Source organism: Thermobia domestica, chromosome 15, assembly GCF_964235325.1.
Source record: "Thermobia domestica chromosome 15, izTheDome1.hap1.1, whole genome shotgun sequence".
NCBI lineage: Eukaryota > Metazoa > Arthropoda > Insecta > Zygentoma > Lepismatidae > Thermobia > Thermobia domestica.
Genome location: NC_137468.1, coordinates 174831646 through 174850767, shown reverse-complemented (window position 1 = coordinate 174850767; position 19122 = coordinate 174831646). Strand labels below are relative to the sequence as shown.

Sequence of the window (19122 nt, the reverse complement as noted above, 5' to 3'; positions counted from 1 at the left end):
TGCACTTTAAGCTACGAGATTTTTTTTCATGCAGTATTCTTTGCTAAATTAATAACAAGTAGTATGTACAGTTTTGTTCAAAAATCGCGGCCACCCATATTCTTTTGAAAGGCCAGATTTTAGCAGTCGTTCGTACGAAATTCTAATACTTTGGCTGTAAATAAATACCCTATTCAACCAAAAATATCAGCATTAATTTGATTTATATCCAACCATAGATAAGAGTATTGGCATTTTCGAAAAGAGGTGCGTGGCCAGGTTTCTTTGAACAAGAGTGTACGTGGTTCTTAGGATTATGTGTCTGACTGTTAGGAGAGAAACAACAATATGTGCAATAAACTACTTAGTAAAGTACGGGACAGGAATAAAAGACCAAAACCGCCATTAGTTTTAATGGCATTTTTAGTCGTTTATTCTTGTCCCGCACTTTACTATGCTTTTTATATATTCAGTGTATTTACAGTTTGCTCACAAATACAGTTATTTACTTATTATTACGTATAAGTAAATACAATTTAATAGACAGTAGGAATGACCTTTTCTGCAAAATCTGTGTTTCCATTTTCGGAAATTTTATTTTTCGATTTTTCGTTTTTTTCAAAAATTTCCTGTTTTTCAAAAAATTTTCGGCATCGGTATTTCGAAAAAAAAATTCATTTTTCGAAAAGCTTTCGTTTTTCATGTTTTCGTTTTCTAAAAGTTCATTTTTCGAAAAACATCTGGCCATCCCTATAGACAGTAAGATGCATCACGCATGTCAACCGCTGGAGAATATTTAGTACCATCTAACATGCATCACGCATGCCAACCGCTAGAGAATATTTAGTGCCATCTAACATGCATCACGCATGCCAACCGCTAGAGAATATTTAGTGCCATCTAACATGCATCACGTACGCCAACCAATAATAAGATGCATCACGCATGCCAACCGCTGGAGAATATTTAGAGCCATCTAACAGCGAGAGATTTAACTTGTAGTACCCTTGTTTCAATAGTAGAAAATGGGGTATGGATAGCTACAGTTAAAGTCACTGTTACCGATCAATTTATTAACATATTGACTTCATTAACGAACTCGGTCTATATAATCGTTCTAGTTATCTATTGAGAAAGCAAAATTTAAAAAAAAATCACTTTCGTTCATCTCTTATCGTGTGGAATAATGGACGGGCGTAAGTCAGACTTACCTGTCAAGCTGTTACGGATTGACTCTATGAAAGAACTTGAGGGAGATAATCACTCTATCTATCTATAGTAAAAAGTAAAGCCCAAACAATGTAAGTTTCGTTTTACAATAAAAACTACTATAGACTTCCATACTATGTGAATTCAATACTCAAAATTGAAGTAATACATGTAACTACTAGTAGCAATAAAAGAATAAAGTCAAGATAGAGTCTGTTTCTCGAACCCTCTGAATTCATATTTAAAAGCCATACTCTGTTTCTTGAACCCTCTGAATTCACATTTAAAAGCCATACTCTGTTTCTTGAACCCTCTGAATTCACATTTAAAAACCATACTCTGTTTCTTGAACCCTCTGAATTCACATTTAAAAACCATACTCTGTTTCTTGAACCCTCTGAATTCATATTTAAAAGCCATTCTCTGTTTCTTGAACCCTCTGAATTCATATTTAAAAGCCATACTCTGTTTCTTGAACCCTCTGAATTCATATTTAAAAGCCATACTCTGTTTCTTGAACCCTCTGAATTCATATTTAAAAGCCATACTCTGTTTCTTGAACCCTCTGAATTCACATTTAAAAGCCATACTCTGTTTCTTGAACCCTCTGAATTCATATTTAAAAGCCATAGTCTTTTTCTTGAACCCTCTGAACTCTCTGAATAGCCCCCCCCCCTTGACACTCAGGTATACACTAGATAAAATGGGCTTCAAAATCCTACTTTCTTTACACTGGATAAAGCGGCAAACTATTTTTTACACCTTTCTTCATCATATCCTGGATCCACGGCTATATATATATATATATATATATATATATATATATATATATATATATATATACAGGATAACCCAAATGTCAAGGCCACCATCAAGGCTACCACATGAAATAAGACTAGAATTTCTTCTTCAGAAACACAGTATAGAAACTGTTTTTTGAAATCTTAGAAATAAAAAATAATATTGCATTTTGTCTGGAAAATCCAAAGATGATTTTGTACAATATCTTTGTGTGACGATAATCATAACAGATCGGATTTTAAATCGGTAAACATGGGAAGTATGATCCTCGATTACATAATGTCTTCCACGTGGTTCCCTTCGACAGAATACATGTTTGTATCTGATGAAAATTATATGCATGAACGTGTGAGGATGTGGTCATGTCTATATTGCTAAATGAGAAGAGAAACATTTTTCAGCACGGTGAAGCCAGGCCGGTAGCCAGCCCAAAAATGTAGGGGGAGGCCGGCTGAAGTTAGGGGAAACCGATCCAACCATATTATAGTTCATTTGCAAGCCTACCGTGAAAATTTTAGGGGGGCAGCAAAAATTTAGGGGGTCGGCTCCCCTAGATCCCCTTGGATACGGGCTTGGGTGAAGCTCCATCCCATTACGGATGTTGTGTTACTAAATAGCTAAATCAACAATTTCCAGTACAATGGGAATCAACAATTGAGATATATTAGTGAATGTTATTAAAATTCTTGTGTTGAATCAGAGATGGTCATCCTCCCTCATTTTGTCCTCATGAGGGCCACCCTGACCTTCACCTCACCCTCATTTTAGTAGTTGAGGGTGAAGACGTTGGAGGGTGAGGGCGATAAAATAATTGAGGGTGAGTGTGAGGGCGTCAATGGAGGGTGAGTGTAAGGGCGTCAATGGAGGGTGAGTGTGAGGGCGTCAATGGAGGGTAAGTGTGAGGAAGGGTGAGTGTGAGGGCGTCTATGGAGGGTAAGGGGAGGGCGTCAAGGAGGGTGAGGGTGAAGGAGGGTTAGGAAAATTGACCATCTCTGTGTTGAATCAATGAGAAGCTCAAAATATTTGTGGTATCTGTTACTATTACCTTAAAATGTTTATTAGGCAATAGGTTTTTGTCAAATGTTACTCATAAGTTATTATTATTATTATTATTATTATTATTATTATTATTATTATTATTATTATTATTATTATTATTATTATTATTATTATTATTATTGTGAAAACTAAATTTTCATTAACGCTGTTTAAATTATGATTGGTTAACGTATGATTGAGTATATTGAACAGCACTGATCCTACTGAGTCCAATCTTGCAGGATAGATGATTGGATCTTGGGATTTGTGAAAAATGACCTAGAGCTTGAATTCCAGTAAGCGCAGTCGTATATACTCTTTGCATGTTTAAAGATTTATTTAACAACCTATTTGCCATACTTAATACTTACAAATAGTTATAAGTAGATTATTTTCGGAACAGCTGTGAGCATTCGCATGTGCATCTCTGAATCCATTCGCACAGCATGACCAGGGCCGGATCTAGAATCCTGCGAACTACGCGTTCGCAGGAGGCACCAGGTGAAGAGGGCGCCAAACTGGAAAATGAATTTCGGGTTTTAAATGTGAATATTTTTTTTAGTGAAAATGTTATGATGAAAAATTTGACGCCAATGCCACACACACAAGGGATGCTAGTTTGAGGAACATTTCCTGCGGCACAGGGAAATATAGGAAAGTTTTGTAGAGAGGGAAAAGGGAGATTTTACGAATGAGATAAAATGTAGGGAAATTTAGCTTTTCAACAGATGTTATATTAAGGGCTAATCCACGCCAAATCGTACAGCGAAAATGCAATTTTACACCCGACCATCTCCGATTGCAATGAAATTTGGTATACAGTATCTTTAGACAAATATAAGAACCCATATTTTTTATTTTGCCCATATTAGCTCTGGTTTGGTTTTGACAGCCTTCGAAAGAAAACTCTGCCCGATGATTTTGTGTATGCTGCGATAAATGAATGGCACGTCACTCGGAACTTCAACTGAGCACCATAAGGCCACATTTGACCCAAATGTATTCAAATTCATCAGACTAAATGGAAATTGCATGAGGATATTACAAATCAGGTCCAAAACGGCATAATGATATTTCCAAACCATGAAATTTAGTTTCAAAATGGCGGAATAGAATTTTTCGAAGGTACTTACTAAATTACGCATAACTTTTTTCTCTAAGAGGGGACTTCAATGAGTAAATGCCGGTTAAGGGAGTACATAATGATCTATTAGGAGAATAAAAAATGTCCGTGGGTTTTGGCTTGTAACAGCCTACAGAGCGCCTAAGTCAATTTATGACCTTAGGTTTGAGAGTACGGGCAATACACCATAGATGTTACAAAATATTGCATTTCGTAAAAGAAGCACGGCACTTGGTAACTGGGGTAGTAGTTTCCAACAGAAACTATTTTACTACGAGGCCCCATGAAAATATACCTTAAAAACCAAGATGGCGGTATTGCAAAATGGCAGCACATGGTAGCTAGTTTTGCGTCACGGAAATACAAATTGACGTAGGGCCATGTAACAATACGTATAGGCAACGTAAATATTCATACGAACGCTATGAATACTAAATCACCAGACCGCAAAGACATTGAGAATTCAAGATGGCGACCTTTCCTAAATTAATGTTTTGGGATCTATGTACTGCAAATTCCAAATGAAATGTTCGCTGTATTTAGCAAAAAAGCAACCGCTTGAGAAAGCATATTTACCCTAGTTATTTTAGAACGAAATCCGACAAGAAAACTCCCGCAGGATCCAAGATGGCGGTCTCTGCAAATGTCAGCATGTAAGTAATAGTTTCCTTATATCTACACTACAAATCCAAGAAGAAGCATATAACTTCTGCAGAGGAAAATATGTATTCACATTAATATTTAAATATAACACCTTCAGAAGATACACTTTAGGTTTCAAGATGGCGGCTGTTTCGAAACTGTATGTTTCGTAATTTGTCACAACATCCTATGTGTACGTAAGTTGAAGTGAATAGAACGTCAAACCATCATACATGAAGTACTACTGGCCAGAGGATATAAACCGCGGCAGAGAAGACAAGTGCTGGGTTCCACTTGCAAATATTCTATCTGCGATAGAATTTCCTGACGTTATCACGCAGTTCGGAAGGCTGAGTAGTATAGCACGTACTTCTCACGAACTTGTTCCGAAAATCTCACGAAAAACGCCCTAAAATCCGCCATTTTGTACCAAAATTTACCCATGTTCCCAAAATCTCACGAAAAACGCCCTAAAATCCGCCATTTTCTACCAAAATTTATCCATGTTCCCAAAATCTCACGAAAATGAGGTTAAAATCCGCCATTTTGTACCAAAAAATTTACCCATGTTCCCAAAATCTCACGAAAATGGATGCAAATTTCCTCTTGAATGTTTTATCATATATTTTAATACAATTTTATATTAATTTATACAATTTATGTTGATTACTTACCGTTTTTCCCCAAGCCTTTAAGAAATGTGTTTCTTCCTTGCTTATTCATCCCCCAAGTGCCCAGAAATAACTGAAGAAGCTTCAAAGCATGTCTACACAAGTCTTTTTTTGTTAATATTGAACGCAGTTGGTCTTGCTATTCAAGAAACTAATTCTAAAGAAAGAATTCACCTATAATGAAATAATGGCATGTCGTAAGATGAGGTAACCAGTGGGGGAAGAGCACAGGAAGAGGGGGGAGGCAGTAGTCGTAGTGGTAAATCTATCCAACGTGTGAGGTCTTATAGACAATAGATAGCCGACAAACACCATTGTATTCGTAGCAGATGCTTCTTTTGAAGCTGTGTCGTAATTCCATCTTTGTGTCAATTAAGGAAGTAACAAAGTGTCAATTTAATGTAACATATGGATGTTTGAAAATAGTCTAACCATGGGAGGTGAGAGAGAGATCTGAAATGACTTTTAGAAAAACATGGGAAACTCTGGATAAAGAACAATTGGTAAAAGATATTGACTGTCTAAGATGTAAGGCGGGGAGAGTGAGAGAGCGCTTTGACGGAGTAACGAGCGTAACATAGACACCTGGTTGTATGTGTGTGTTCCAGGTTTTTTTTTGGAGGTGGGGAACTGTGCTGTTCTCTGGACATTGCTTAATGGGGGGGCCTGTGATTTCTACTGCATGGAAACTCAAAAATATGTGAAAAAAGAAAGAAATAAGAATCATTATTCTAACGACAGAGAATTTAAGAATGAGATAGGTACGTGTCACTTTTTAAAAGTTAATGTATTGCCCCATATTGAGGAAACCGCACGTAGGATTGCATGAAGGAACTCTGTTGTTATTTTGAGCAAAGGATCACTTTAAACAGGCGTTTGACTTCTTACGCATTTTGTTAAGACCTTGCCACAAACGTAGAGGGGGGAAGAGAAAGAGTGAGCGTGCCTACCTGAGTTTTAAAGAGGAAAAAAAAAAAGAGTGAATGAATGTGTACGCAAGACAACTTTCCCTTTTGTGCTTTTGGAAGAAGTTTTGAAGGAAGATTTTTTGTAGGTATTTTTGCATAAATGATTTTATCCTTTTAAAAACTAGAGTAACGAATTAATTATTTATGAATATTAATGAGATGATAATGAATATTAATGAGATGCTAAAGAAAAGGATTACAAAGAATGGATTTTACTGTTTTTCGTATATTTAGAGGCATTTTGCGGATATATGTAATATATAGCACTGCGTATTGTACGTAAATGTATGAGATAATGTGGAAGGAAATGCGCGCAACTGAAAGAAACATATTTTATGTAATGATATTGTATTTTCAGTAGCTGATATGTGATTTTAACATAGAATATCATCTTTTGGATACTGCATGGGTCTAATGGAGTACGAAGCTTAGACGAATGACAAATTGCATGTATTTGTGATTAGTTTGTAAGTAGGGTACATCTGTGTGTAGGTGATATGTGATTTTAGCATAGAATATCATGTTTTGGATACTGTATGGGTCTAATGGGGTACGAAGCTTAGACGAATAAGAAATCGTATGTATTTGTGATTAGTTTGTAAGTAGGGTACATCTATGTGTAGGTGAAATGTGATTTTAACATAGAATATCATCTTTTGGATACTGCATGGGTCTAATGGAGTACGAAGCTTAGACGAATGACAAATTGCATGTATTTGTGATTAGTTTGTAAGTAGGGTACATCTATGTGTAGGTGATATGTGATTTTAGCATAGAATATCATGTTTTGGATACTGTATGGGTCTAATGGGGTACGAAGCTTAGACGAATAAGAAATTGCATGTATTTGTGATTAGTTTGTAAGTGGGTAGATGTATGTGTTGCTGATATAGGATTTTAGCATAGAATATCATGTTTTGGATACTGTATGGGTCTAATGGGGTACGAAGCTTAGGCGAATAAGAAATTGCATGTATATATGATTAGTTTGTAAGTGGGTAGATGTATGTGTTGCTGATATAGGATTTTAGCATAGAATATCATGTTTTGGATACTGTATGGGTCTAATGGGGTACGAAGCTTAGACGAATAAGAAATTGCATGTATATATGAATAGTTTGTAAGTGGATTCATGTATGTATGTATGTATATTAGTTTTGATATCGGGACAGGAATATATGTATCATATTGTAGACATATTATTTTTCGTTTGCATGTAAGTGTTTTAAGCATGTGTTGTTGGTTGCGTGGCTTTAGGGGCTATACTATGGGGATGCAAACACCTGAAGTGTTTCTATTGTATTAATATTGGATTGTAGCCTTATTTTATTGTATTGTAGAGTTGTATATCTTGTTTTGGTGATATGCTAGATGATTGCAAACACATGAACTGATTCCTTATGTATATAGATTACCTTGAATACCATGTTAGAATGTATATATTGTGATTTTACGTATTTATCCTCTCATAATAAATTACTCGAACATTTTGTGAGCATGCCAAAGATGACCTAGTGCTATTTGAAGCACAAAGGATATTACTATTATAACCCATTTACTTATAGATATCTTTTCACTACAGTATTCTAATGTCTTATATTGCTACCTTTACTGACTTCTAAGATGCTTGTTCACCTTATAGTAGACATTATGACGTCAACATGGTTTCCAACTTGGAATAATTTATTGTAGGAACATAAAATACGTATAAATAACCTTATATGAAGCATAGGTATTCTTCCTTTATCTTATATAGAATACAGATACTTCGTATGATATCAATATTTGTTTGGAGAAATAAAACATATTATTGTAAATTGTAACGCTTTATTGTATTTATATACTCTACAATATTCTATTTTGGCATATTGATATACATATTTAAATAAGATATTTACATGATATATACGTACAAGTACCAACAGATAGCAAAACTTATGGACATCATGATACCTTTAGACAGTTTACTATTTACATATATACAGAATACCATTCATTTTATGCACTTAATACTTTGATAACCATATGGCAATGTTCTATAGTCAGTAATACTATTATAATTTAATCGTCGTCTTTTATTTTGAACTTTTTGATGTGTTTTAGTTTCAGACTTGGATACGATGACAAACCCAGGCTTACGAACAATTCTTCCTGGATTGTGTAACTGTTTCTTGTCAGCTTTATCTCGAACTAGTTGATAAAAATGATCAAAGTTAATTTCTTGGCGTGTACGATGATTTAAAGTTATACCTCTAATTTTAAATACATAATCTACTTTCCCTGTTTGAACTTCTTTCATCCTATAGGCATAATTTTTTGGCCCTAAGCCTATAAATGCATCAATTTCCCACCCATCAGGAACTTCATTAGTTAACTCACCTAAATAGGAACCCAAAGAAAGTGGAGGCTTTTCATTATGTGGTTGTACAAACATAATACTATCAGTGTCGCAGTACAATATACGCTCAGGATCTATAGCTGTCAATAATTCATAAAGTTTTAGACGCGCCCACGATGTGATAAAGGCTGCAAGGACAACATTGGAAAATTTCCATGGCTTGTTTTTGTTCTCAATGTTCTTATATGATACAATGAGATGCCGCTCTCCAATAGGCAATACAGTTTGTACCTCATATTGTGGTGCCCATAGATAACTTAAAAATTTTTCTGGAGTATCTACAATTACAGATTGAGATAAATCTGTTCTTTGTCCCCATTTACCATACAAGGAATTGAGAAATATTTTGGAAATATATCTTAGACCAGGATTTGATTGAATGTTATTTTCCGTTAACTGAATGCATTCATGTTCATAATAGTCTGTAATATATTTTTCTTGATCTTGTTTAGTTTTGCACCAGCTAGGAAATCCTGAAGACTCCTGTTTCATTTTTAAGAAGGAATTGACATAATCTTTAAACAGATTATTTTCTGAATCAGATAATTTGAATTCCCAAATTTCAATAATTTGTAGAATTTTGTATCCGAGATCTAAAGCCACATGAAGTTCAGGAGTACAATATGTACCAGTAAGGACACGCTCGGCATCATTATGCATACAGTTGTTGTCACTTTGTTCCATGCACGTACGGCATAACCCAAACAAAAGGCGATCATTACATGTATATGGTAAAATTGGAAAATATAAGTCTTTGGGAGGCAAGATACTACATTTCACTAAGCCATGAATACTTTGCACTTGTGGAAAGTCAGGCCCCTTGTATATTATAGGTTTTCCTATAGGCAATGGCTTACGTACCATCACCCAGGGGTAAAGACTGGTAATATCATAATATGCCACAAACTCTTCGCTGGTACATTCGTACAAGGCATTAAAACATTCTGTACGCCCACCATGAAAACTATCTTTAGGTACCAGATGATCAACAAGATCATGACACTGTGTTTGAATAAACTGATGTAATTTTTTATCATTTTTTACCATGAGGTCCCATTCACATTCCCACATTTCAATGACATTAAGATTTAATTTTTTAAGAAATGCTATTTTTGTGACGGTGTTTTCATACCGATCTTGTACTGATGTACCTTGCTTAGAGGATGAATCTAGGGACACGTGTCGTAGTGTAGGATAACAGTTTAAACATCCGTGATAGTAACATCCATGAAATTCGTAAACTGTATTTGTTTTAGTTTCAAATCCATCAACCTTATACCTTCCAAATCGTTTTTCCAAACCATTTCCAGAATGAAGAATTTTATTACCAGTAGTACGTTCTAAGTATCGCAGCCAGTACATTGCCTTCAGACTTTGACGATCACGATGGTCAAACCCATAAGGTGGAATAATTGGAATAATTTCTTTGGGTAAATATAAGGTACGATATGTTAGTATTGCGAAACTAGCAATAGTTGGTGCAGCGATAAAACATTGGATACCATTTGTTTTGTCTTCAATTAAGTTTGAAAATTTAATGACAGCCTCTGCTAAAATTTTAACATCATTCCGACAATATTCAATCATTTCCTTTTGGAGATTATACTCCTCATTACTTGCAACACGTTCTTTGTGCCATATGATAAGTTGCTCTCGATCTTCAGTGCTCCTTGAATCAGCATCAAAATATTTTAGATCAGGAATTTGGCCTATATAATTTTGGTTTTCTAATGTATTAAACAAGTACGGAAAATCTCCCTTTCGTAAATTTGCAGAAAGCCCTAACGTCTTAGGTAATTTAGATAATTTAACTCCCATATACAAATATGTGTCACGGAAGTAAATCTTTTGTCCTAAACGCATTTGAATAATTTTTTGCCCTGACATTATTACTTCAGGTGTAAAATGATGGTTTATGATCAAAGTTTTAGCACAGAATTGCATATCATAATTACTGCCATTATGGGAAAGCACAATGATTTTTTTAAACATTGGTCGAGTTATTAATACATGATTAACAAATTCTTCAATGTTGTGAAAATCAAACGAACGGAATCCATTTTTATTGCCGCATACAAAACATGTATCATCAAGCTTCATGTCCTTACACTTGTAACAAGCATGAATACAATTTACAAAATTTACATGATGTTCTTGTTCTCCTTGTTCATTTTTAGGAAGCAACATTGTTTCTACATCAAATATAATGTACAAAAAGGTATCTATATGTTGCATCATAGCCGTTTGAACAAAACAAATATGATCATCGCTTACATATGAGTAACATGTTTTACAATAACGTTCACCACATTCATGTTCAGACTTGCGTGAACGCATGTCAATCATAGTACCACAATGGACACAAATTTTCTTTGTTTCGCATAAACTCTTTCCGGAAACATTTATTGTTTTATGATTAGCAAAACATTCTTCTGAAGAAAACAGTCTATGACAATTAATGCATTCGCGTTTAATATTATTATCATTATTACAAACATTGTGATACTTTTCACACATTGGGCATTTGAAGTTACACTTATGATTTTCTGTACGATGATAACCTTCCAAACAATACTGACAATAATTTTTCTTGTTTAATAGTGTTGTAATACTAGTAATTAATTCATAGTGTCCCTCCGTATACAAAATTAAAATTTTCTTTGATGCATATATTCCAGGATAAATTACATTGTAGTTTCGAGTTAAACGATTTTTTTCGTAAACAACAATTTGATAATGAGGTGCTAACTTATTTTGAAACTTTTTTACATCATCAATAGTACATCCATCATGGATTTCAATGTCAACTTTAGCACTGACACACAAATCCTTTGCTTGTTTCATCAATCGTTCAGAATGATTTTTTAATTCATATACGTAATTATAACGATGATCAGCCCTACCCATTCCAAGAATAATACTCTTGGGAAGACAATACACATTCTTTTGTACAGGAATAGTACATTGATGCATATGTGTTACAAGATCAACATATTTTGATGAACCCATAGTTCGTCCCCTACCTTTACGTGAATCAACAATATGAATTTTGAAATTTACTTTATCACCTAATAAATAATTTTCATTACTATTTAAAACATTTTCAATTTTACGAAATAAAATGTCGGAGCTTAAATTTGACTTTTGACGCCACGAAATGTATATTGGTTTATTAATTGTGGAAGCAGAACTTTCTATTGTTATACCAACATACATATCATCATCAGCATCATTTAAAACATGATCCTTTACAAATTCAAATAACAACTGAATATATTTTTCAGGATCATCTATTCCACTAGTGTGCATACGTTCAATTGTAACTTCCTTTCCCGTAAGTCCAAAATAAGTATAATGTTTGGTTCTATTATTAACAATACGAAAATATTCATTTGTTTTACCACTCCCATACATGGTAGGTTGTGATACATTATTAGTATTAGGACTTGGAAAGTTTATAAAATTTTCCATGAAAACGCTAAAATCATTTGTAGTTAAACTATTAGCTTTTCCTTCAGACACAAGTTCCATAAACTTCTCACGAGCTAAATTCTTTATATTATCTTGACGAAAGAAGCCTACATGATATAAATCAGTAATATCTTTTGCAGACTTACATTTTTTCAAAACAACATGAGAATCACAACCAAAATGCATAAACAATGCCTGCAATAACTTGGAATAAGCTTCATTGCTTACCCTTGCACCCGTAGCATGACATTGTGTTATCACTTCCCATGTAAATAAAACTTCGTTTGGATTTTCATATCCACGTGCTTCTTGTGCCGACAACATGGTACAGATGACAGATTGTCCTTCCATTGTGTGATTGACACACTAAATATGTAATTGGAATATGAATTTTTTGTCTTATACAGTAAATATTTTACACAATAATGTACACAGAACTTTGATATTTCTTTTCACAGTTTTTTTTAAATGATAAGGTTTCGTAAGTAGACTTTTATGATATGATTCACAATGTGTTGACCAAAGATACACTTTTTAAAAATTTTACACTTACCAGTAAGTATAATAATAAAACTTTCCTGAACTTGTTTTAGTTCACAACAGATTTAGTTGTAAGTTTACCGACAGCACACTTGAAAGCTTGTCGGGAATTGCACTAGCACTGGCCGTTAACTACAATGATAAAACTTCCCGTAACTTTTTTCAGTTTAGTATCGATGCACTACCACTTGTCACTCACTAAGTATATTTTAGTTTACCGAAGATATACTTTTAAGTTTATCGGTTAATCCTTTAGCACTTTCCGATAATTGTAATTTACAAATTGCCGTAATGAGATTGTTTTAGACTAATTACAGCACTCGAAGTACAAACAGGAAGTGTGTTTACTTTTTATTGATTGTTTATTATCAACACTAATAAATGGAAATTCCAAGAACTTCACACGAAGATTACCGAAGATTGCCGAAGGTTCCCGAAGTTTCCCGAAGTTTTCCGAACAATGCCGAACCTAACCGAAGATAAACATGAGATTTTATCCACAATTCATGTACATGTTGGTTAATGTACCACACGAATGGTTCCGAAAATTGCCGAACTTAACCGAAGATGGACATAAGAATGTATGAACAATTCCTGTACACGTTTAGTAAATGTAAATTGCAAAAGTCTTGTAACTTTAAGATATATTTCAAAGTTTATTATTAGATGTAACTTTGTAACAAAATTGGTATTTAAAATAAATGATTTAAGAACAAAGAGTATACCAATGATTGGCTTTACTTTAAGAGTAGTAATTCTATAGTGCGCGGCGCGGCTTGCTGCGCGGGATTTATAGTTTAAAATTTAATCTCGTACCCAAATACATTTCGTTTTGTAATCTTGTACCCAAACGCAGTTAGCTTTGTAATCTCGTACGCAGGTGCTTTAACATATTTTAAATTAGTAACAGTAATATTACATAATGTAATATAATTTGTAAATGCAATATTAAAGTTTGCAACACTTGAAATAATTATAACTACTTGTTTGTATGCTTTTCCAATGTGTTATCGGTCTAAAAAATTCCTTTGTTAGTAATGCTAGGAATTTTGTTTTGTTTGTGTTGCTACAGGTGTTTAAACTGGTTTAAACCGGTTTAAACTAGTTTATTGTTTTTTGTTATACAATTATTCAGTTCTGCAGGAACTTTGTTGTTAATTTTTTTATTTGTTTGCTTCATTAGAAGCTCAGAGGAATTACATTTCGAAAATATTAAAATTATCAAAACATAAACTTGAACATAAGAAAGTTATTTTTAACACATCACAACACGATTAAACTTAAAATTTATTACATGAAACTTTTTGATTGTTAAATGGACAAGTAAAATTTAAGTCAGTGTTGCAATTGAATACACAAACTAAAAGTAAAACAACAAGTTACCAAAAGTAAAGTGTAGAAACATAACTTAAAACACAATGTTGCAATCTAAATTGCAAAAGAAAATTAAAAATACAACTTACAAACAAAATGTACAAACCGAAAATAAAAAAGTGCAGAAAGAAAATTTAAAAAACAATGTTGCAATCTAACATACAAAACGGAAAATAAAAAATATAAAAGCAAAACTTAAAACACAATGTTACAATTAAAAATGCAAAGCTAAAAAATACAGAACCAAAACTTAAAACAGTGTTGTCATCAAAAATACAAGAGCAAAAGTTTAAAATACAATGTTGCAATCCAAATTGCAAAAGAAAAATTAAAAATACAAGTTTAAAAATTGAAACATTCAAAACTAAAAATACAGAATCAAATACAATGTTGCAATCCAAATTGCAAAAGAATATTAAAAGTACAACTTTAAACACAATGTTACATTACAAATTCGAAACAAAATAAAAATTACAAGTTAAGAAATAAAAATGCAAGCTGAAAACTAAAAATGCAGAAACATAACTTAAAACACAATGTTGCAATCTAAATTTGAAACAAAATAAAAATTACAAGTTAAAAAATAAAAAATGCTAACTGAAAACTAAAAATGCAGAAGCATAAAATTTTAAAGAACACAATGTTGCAATCTAAATTGCAAAAGGAAAATAACAAGGAGGAAACAAATTTAAAAAAATGCAAAACTCAAAACAAAAAAATACAAAATAAGATTAAAACAATGTTGCAATCGAAAATACAGACAGAAAATAAAAATACAAACATAAAACATATACGAAACATTATGTAGTAGTATAGCACGTAGATCTCACCAACTTTGTCCGCAAATCTCACCAAAGCTGGTGCAAACTCATGTTATTAAAATAATGACGTGCTATACTACTACATAATGTTTCGTATATGTTTTATGTTTGTATTTTTATTTTCTGTCTGTATTTTCGATTGCAACATTGTTTTAATCTTATTTTGTATTTTTTTGTTTTGAGTTTTGCATTTTTTTAAATTTGTTTCCTCCTTGTTATTTTCCTTTTGCAATTTAGATTGCAACATTGTGTTCTTTAAAATTTTATGCTTCTGCATTTTTAGTTTTCAGTTAGCATTTTTTATTTTTTAACTTGTAATTTTTATTTTGTTTCAAATTTAGATTGCAACATTGTGTTTTAAGTTATGTTTCTGCATTTTTAGTTTTCAGCTTGCATTTTTATTTCTTAACTTGTAATTTTTATTTTGTTTCGAATTTGTAATGTAACATTGTGTTTAAAGTTGTACTTTTAATATTCTTTTGCAATTTGGATTGCAACATTGTATTTGATTCTGTATTTTTAGTTTTGAATGTTTCAATTTTTAAACTTGTATTTTTAATTTTTCTTTTGCAATTTGGATTGCAACATTGTATTTTAAACTTTTGCTCTTGTATTTTTGATGACAACACTGTTTTAAGTTTTGGTTCTGTATTTTTTAGCTTTGCATTTTTAATTGTAACATTGTGTTTTAAGTTTTGCTTTTATATTTTTTATTTTCCGTTTTGTATGTTAGATTGCAACATTGTTTTTTAAATTTTCTTTCTGCACTTTTTTATTTTCGGTTTGTACATTTTGTTTGTAAGTTGTATTTTTAATTTTCTTTTGCAATTTAGATTGCAACATTGTGTTTTAAGTTATGTTTCTACACTTTACTTTTGGTAACTTGTTGTTTTACTTTTAGTTTGTGTATTCAATTGCAACACTGACTTAAATTTTACTTGTCCATTTAACAATCAAAAAGTTTCATGTAATAAATTTTAAGTTTAATCGTGTTGTGATGTGTTAAAAATAACTTTCTTATGTTCAAGTTTATGTTTTGATAATTTTAATATTTTCGAAATGTAATTCCTCTGAGCTTCTAATGAAGCAAACAAATAAAAAAATTAACAACAAAGTTCCTGCAGAACTGAATAATTGTATAACAAAAAACAATAAACTAGTTTAAACCGGTTTAAACCAGTTTAAACACCTGTAGCAACACAAACAAAACAAAATTCCTAGCATTACTAACAAAGGAATTTTTTAGACCGATAACACATTGGAAAAGCATACAAACAAGTAGTTATAATTATTTCAAGTGTTGCAAACTTTAATATTGCATTTACAAATTATATTACATTATGTAATATTACTGTTACTAATTTAAAATATGTTAAAGCACCTGCGTACGAGATTACAAAGCTAACTGCGTTTGGGTACAAGATTACAAAACGAAATGTATTTGGGTACGAGATTAAATTTTAAACTATAAATCCCGCGCAGCAAGCCGCGCCGCGCACTATAGAATTACTACTCTTAAAGTAAAGCCAATCATTGGTATACTCTTTGTTCTTAAATCATTTATTTTAAATACCAATTTTGTTACAAAGTTACATCTAATAATAAACTTTGAAATATATCTTAAAGTTACAAGACTTTTGCAATTTACATTTACTAAACGTGTACAGGAATTGTTCATACATTCTTATGTCCATCTTCGGTTAAGTTCGGCAATTTTCGGAACCATTCGTGTGGTACATTAACCAACATGTACATGAATTGTGGATAAAATCTCATGTTTATCTTCGGTTAGGTTCGGCATTGTTCGGAAAACTTCGGGAAACTTCGGGAACCTTCGGCAATCTTCGGTAATCTTCGTGTGAAGTTCTTGGAATTTCCATTTATTAGTGTTGATAATAAACAATCAATAAAAAGTAAACACACTTCCTGTTTGTACTTCGAGTGCTGTAATTAGTCTAAAACAATCTCATTACGGCAATTTGTAAATTACAATTATCGGAAAGTGCTAAAGGATTAACCGATAAACTTAAAAGTATATCTTCGGTAAACTAAAATATACTTAGTGAGTGACAAGTGGTAGTGCATCGATACTAAACTGAAAAAAGTTACGGGAAGTTTTATCATTGTAGTTAACGGCCAGTGCTAGTGCAATTCCCGACAAGCTTTCAAGTGTGCTGTCGGTAAACTTACAACTAAATCTGTTGTGAACTAAAACAAGTTCAGGAAAGTTTTATTATTATACTTACTGGTAAGTGTAAAATTTTTAAAAAGTGTATCTTTGGTCAACACATTGTGAATCATATCATAAAAGTCTACTTACGAAACCTTATCATTTAAAAAAAACTGTGAAAAGAAATATCAAAGTTCTGTGTACATTATTGTGTAAAATATTTACTGTATAAGACAAAAAATTCATATTCCAATTACATATTTAGTGTGTCAATCACACAATGGAAGGACAATCTGTCATCTGTACCATGTTGTCGGCACAAGAAGCACGTGGATATGAAAATCCAAACGAAGTTTTATTTACATGGGAAGTGATAACACAATGTCATGCTACGGGTGCAAGGGTAAGCAATGAAGCTTATTCCAAGTTATTGCAGGCATTGTTTATGCATTTTGGTTGTGATTCTCATGTTGTTTTGAAAAAATGTAAGTCTGCAAAAGATATTACTGATTTATATCATGTAGGCTTCTTTCGTCAAGATAATATAAAGAATTTAGCTCGTGAGAAGTTTATGGAACTTGTGTCTGAAGGAAAAGCTAATAGTTTAACTACAAATGATTTTAGCGTTTTCATGGAAAATTTTATAAACTTTCCAAGTCCTAATACTAATAATGTATCACAACCTACCATGTATGGGAGTGGTAAAACAAATGAATATTTTCGTATTGTTAATAATAGAACCAAACATTATACTTATTTTGGACTTACGGGAAAGGAAGTTACAATTGAACGTATGCACACTAGTGGAATAGATGATCCTGAAAAATATATTCAGTTGTTATTTGAATTTGTAAAGGATCATGTTTTAAATGATGCTGATGATGATATGTATGTTGGTATAACAATAGAAAGTTCTGCTTCCACAATTAATAAACCAATATACATTTCGTGGCGTCAAAAGTCAAATTTAAGCTCCGACATTTTATTTCGTAAAATTGAAAATGTTTTAAATAGTAATGAAAATTATTTATTAGGTGATAAAGTAAATTTCAAAATTCATATTGTTGATTCACGTAAAGGTAGGGGACGAACTATGGGTTCATCAAAATATGTTGATCTTGTAACACATATGCATCAATGTACTATTCCTGTACAAAAGAATGTGTATTGTCTTCCCAAGAGTATTATTCTTGGAATGGGTAGGGCTGATCATCGTTATAATTACGTATATGAATTAAAAAATCATTCTGAACGATTGATGAAACAAGCAAAGGATTTGTGTGTCAGTGCTAAAGTTGACATTGAAATCCATGATGGATGTACTATTGATGATGTAAAAAAGTTTCAAAATAAGTTAGCACCTCATTATCAAATTGTTGTTTACGAAAAAAATCGTTTAACTCGAAACTACAATGTAATTTATCCTGGAATATATGCATCAAAGAAAATTTTAATTTTGTATACGGAGGGACACTATGAATTAATTACTAGTATTACAACACTATTAAACAAGAAAAATTATTGTCAGTATTGTTTGGAAGGTTATCATCGTACAGAAAATCATAAGTGTAACTTCAAATGCCCAATGTGTGAAAAGTATCACAATGTTTGTAATAATGATAATAATATTAAACGCGAATGCATTAATTGTCATAGACTGTTTTCTTCAGAAGAATGTTTTGCTAATCATAAAACAATAAATGTTTCCGGAAAGAGTTTATGCGAAACAAAGAAAATTTGTGTCCATTGTGGTACTATGATTGACATGCGTTCACGCAAGTCTGAACATGAATGTGTGAACGTTATTGTAAAACATGTTACTCATATGTAAGCGATGATCATATTTGTTTTGTTCAAACGGCTATGATGCAACATATAGATACCTTTTTGTACATTATATTTGATGTAGAAACAATG

General features: G+C 32.4%; 1 protein-coding gene across 1 annotated transcript in view; it reads left to right on the top strand.

Moving 5' to 3' along the window:
• Positions 1-19122, top strand: part of LOC145671726 (DNA ligase 3-like) — a 211060-nt gene that overhangs the window by 140977 nt on the left and 50961 nt on the right. The window lies entirely within an intron of this gene.